Source organism: Alligator mississippiensis, chromosome 2, assembly GCF_030867095.1.
Source record: "Alligator mississippiensis isolate rAllMis1 chromosome 2, rAllMis1, whole genome shotgun sequence".
Lineage (NCBI taxonomy): Eukaryota > Metazoa > Chordata > Crocodylia > Alligatoridae > Alligator > Alligator mississippiensis.
In genome coordinates, this window is record NC_081825.1 from 114,428,370 (window position 1) to 114,432,997 (window position 4,628).

The following is a 4,628-nucleotide window of genomic DNA, read 5'->3' on the forward strand; positions in this document are numbered from 1 at the left end:
GGCCTCGGCATCCCACCTCCAGGCTGCTGACACTTAAGAGAGAGAGTCTCGGAGTGGAGCCTGTATCCTGACTAGGTGTACTTTGACTCTGTTGACAGCCCTAGGATTGGTAGATGTAGAAATGCTTGATTGTTTGTATTGTTGCTGTTTTGTTATTACTCTGTATCAATAAACTTGCTTATTATCAACCAGCAGGTGTCATGGTCGGTCTAAGGGTTGTGCTCACCCAGAACAAAGGTATAGGGGCTGGATTCCTTAAATCCAGTGTCAACGTAGGGAGACTGTAAAGGGACAGAACTCTCCCCCAGAGCTTCTGGGGGTTTCACATGCGCCCACTCTCCTCTGTAATGGGGTTTGACCATTGCTGCCTGCCCTGATCACTTCTCTGGCCTGTTACTACTGGAGTCCCTCAGAATACAGACGTATCATACATGGAAAGGACAGGCCTCCCCTGCTCAGATTCATTCATCCTGCCTTGCCTCTTCTGCCAGTGGATGGATTTACACTACCTATAAATACTTCCATACCTAAATAGGACAGTATTTGTCTCATATAATCACAAACTAAAGACCACCCAGACCTAATCATGATAGCCTTACCCTTGCACAGAAATTCCAAAAAGTCATTCCAGACAGAGCCTGTATTTTTTTCCTGCGTGCAAATCCTTTCACCAGTAGGAGGAAGGGTTCTCTCAAAGAATTTCATTATGTCATGGAAGAATTTTTCTGTTCTTATTCTTGTTGAGCTCTCTCTCTGCTCCATAATCAAAGATCATTACCCTGAGGGTCTGGGGAAAGGGGGAAATTTCTTACTTGCTTTGGTGTCTTGGCAGAGGAAGAAGGCTGGGAACAGGGGGTGCAGCCACCACTGCAGCTCCAGTCACTGCCCTTGCACCTCTCTTTGTAATAGTCATACTACTGTGTGACCCTGCACAGATGAGACATGAGTAGGAGTCTCTAGGAGGAAGAATGAAGGACTTGGGGGAACAGGTGGCATTCCCATCATCTGGATGACAGCAAAGGCCCAGGCAGGAACAGGTAGATACTGGAGATGAATTGCTGTGCAAATGAGGTTGAGAGGAGAGCTTGGGTTTCCTTGACCATGGGATGGTCTTCCATGAAGTAGGACTGCTGGAAAGAACTGGAGTCTGTCTGACAAAGGGTAAGAGCTTTCAGTTTTGAAAAGTATTTGATGAGAAAAGGTGAAAAATGTCCCAGGTGCATAAAAGTAGTAATAACCTCAACAAAGGGCTGGACTCAGGGAAAAACAGGACATTTCAAGAGTGTTATAGGAGAGAAAGTGAGAAGAACAAGAGAGGAACCTGCTGAACATCTGAGGTGTCTATCAACAAATGCCAAGAATGTGAGGAATGAAGGGGAAGAGCTGGAAGTCTTAAAATGCAGCTATGATATAATCAGAATCACAGAGACTTGGTAGGACACATCACAGTACAATGGAAAAGGGAGCAAATCATGGATGATGCAGAAAAGACTGAAGTATTCAATGCCCTTTTTGTTTCAGCCTTTACAAGAATGGTTAATTGTGACCAATAATTAACAAAATTAATTTTAACAAGAGAAGAGGAACACAGGTCAGCATAGGGAAACAGCAGGTTAAGGAATATTTCATTCAGATAGATTTATTAAAGTTGGCAGGGCTCAATGAAAGATACCCTGGAGTAATTACAGCACTAGCTGACGCTGTCTCTGACTTAGTAGCAATTATCTTTGAGAACTCATGGAGACAATTTGAGGTCCCAAGGGGCTGGAAGGGTCAAACATACTACAGAAAATGTGGAGAGGGAGTGAGGACCCAGGAACTATGAGCCCATGGGGTTGTTTAGTCTAGAAAAAGGAAGACAAAAGAAGGGGCATGATAGTTGTCATCATACATGTAAAAGGTCATTATGATGAGGATGCTGATCAATTGCTCTCCATGTCTCCTGGAAAGAACAAATAAATAGGCTTATTTTGCATCTAGACAGAGTTAGGCTAGCTATCAAGAAAAACTTGATAACTATAGGGACAGGCAGCCACAGGAGGCTTTAGAGTCTCATAGGAGGTTTTTAGAAACAGGTCAGGCAAATGTCTGTCAGGAATATTCACCCTTGCCTCTGATCTCCTGAAGTCTCTTCCAGCCCAACATTGCTATTATTCCATGAGTGTAAACCAGAACCAGCCCCTTGGTCTGCCTTTTTATGAAGCTGGAAAAGGAGACATTTTAAGTAATTAACTGAATTCACTGAGTTACTGCACATGAATGGAAAGTGTTTATTTAATTTTTTAAAAATCACTAATGGAAAAACTCTTGAGATAAGTTATGATGTTCAGGTTGACTGGAAATGAGAAACCTGCATCTTTTGCTGTTTCATTATTACAACAAACAAGCATAAAAAATGTAATATATGACTTGTTTACATAAGGGGCATTCAAGCAAGTTAGCCCAAATTAACTTGAATTTTAAAGTCAATTTTTTAAACTGGCTTAAGCCCCTGTGTGGATGCTCTTATTCAGAATTAAAGTGGCCTTAATACAGTTTAGCTTAATTGACCTTGGAAGCCATATCTTACTTTAGAATATCTTTCATTAGTGTCCCTGTGTAGACATGGTAATCACATGTGATTTCCAGCTCACTAAATACCACACAATGTAGATCCTTCAGTGCAATACCTGAGGGTACCATTTCCTAAGAGTCTCTGCTTATTGCAACTCAGCGACTGTACCAGGCTTCAAACTATTTAAATTAGTCTTCACTTAATTAATTATTCACAACCTAATTTAAGATGGGCAGTATACATAGCTCTCTTCATCTTTCAAAGGTTCCAAAAAGTAACATATGCATGCTCAAACTGTTCCTTTTGGTACATGTAAATAAAATACCATTATTCTCATTATATTGCTGGAGGAAAGAGAAGCAAAGATAATAAAGTGAAATGAAAGTAAACCAGCAGCCGAACAAGGATTTAGACTTAACTGATTACTAGTCCCATTTTCAGTCTACTGATCAGTCTCACAATCTTCTTCATAGAGATGAGTTGAGAGCACATCCAGTAATAGAACAGGAGATTTTCTTCATACATTTTTATTTTATATGTGGAAAAAGGCAGATCGACTAAAATAAGTTACAGTAATAGTTATTGCCTGAAAGAGCTCTGTGGTGGAAACCTCCCTAAAGTATCTCAGGAAATATAAATCATTTTAAGGTGAATCTGAAATGCAATAGAATAAACAATATGAGCAAAAACCTCAAGGGATCTTTTTCTAAGCATGAGTATGCAGACATTTAATTAAAACTCTCTAAATGAATATTTGTCACAAACATTTCAAGATTAATTGTTTTAAGCAAAGTTATTGATCCAACCATGTGTCTAACTAATTAAGAATTACCAAATTCCTCAAAATGAGATTTGTCAGCAAAAAATATTGTGAAGCAGACACACAGATTATATTACATAATACATTAATTATATAATAAATTAATATATATGGCCATTATTACTTGTATCAGTCAAACTTGTTATCTCATCAAGTGGTTAATTCACCACTGCAAGTCACTGATTATCCATGAGTGACTAATTAGCAGCAATTAGATATTTTCATGAGATACATTTTGCATGCCATAGTGAGACACAGTAAATAACAGTAATGTTTTATTGACATTGATAATGAGGAGAAAATATATTACAAAAAATGCTAAGCACAAATTATATGTAGTCTGGCTCAATGTATGATTATATCATTAAAAGCTTACTGTACAATGTGTTACTACAAAAAATCAGATTGCTTACTATATAAGAATTACATTATTATGATGGAGTTAAAAAGTGAAAGATATTTGCTTTTCATTCTTACATCCATCTAAAAAGGAAGATAATTCTGCAAAACAAAGTGGCTGAATAGCAATGTCTTGTGGGGTCAAGAAAAGGTGAAGGGAATTCAGTACTTTGTGATTATCACGGATCCTGTTTTTCTCTGATTAAAAAACCCCCCCAATTTTTCTGATTTAAAAAAGTAACCCAAAATCCACATTTTTCCATGCTTAAGATGAAATGCCACTAATATCTACCAAAACATGGATTTTGGGTTACTTTTTTAAATCAGAAAATTTGGGATTTTTTTTTTTTAAATCAGAGAAAATCAGGATCCCTGGTGATTATCAACTTGCCTGACATTTGCTACAAAGGGCATAAACTAGTACTTTTTAAGATAACTAACTGTCAGGAGAAAATATCATTGTGATTTAGTATACATGTACATTTAGAAATGACTAACTGTGTTTTAAAAGATGACAAACTGGCCAAAGTTTTGCAAGTGAAGCCAATAAGGCTCTGGTGAGGTTTCAGTACACCAGCGGATAAGACCATAATGACAAGTTATCTCAGATTAATCAGATTTCACAGTATTTTTATTAAACCCACACTAATGGCTACTGGTTGTACACCCTCTTTTTAGTTCTTTATAAATCAAGTCCTGTAACAGCCATTCCATTATTTTGATCAGGACTGATGTCAGATCAACAGGCCTATAATTTTCTAAGATATTCCTTATACCCTTTTAAATACTGGTGCGATTTTAGCTTTCTTCCAGTCCTTTGAGACTCCCCCAATCTTCTAAGGCTTACCAAAAATC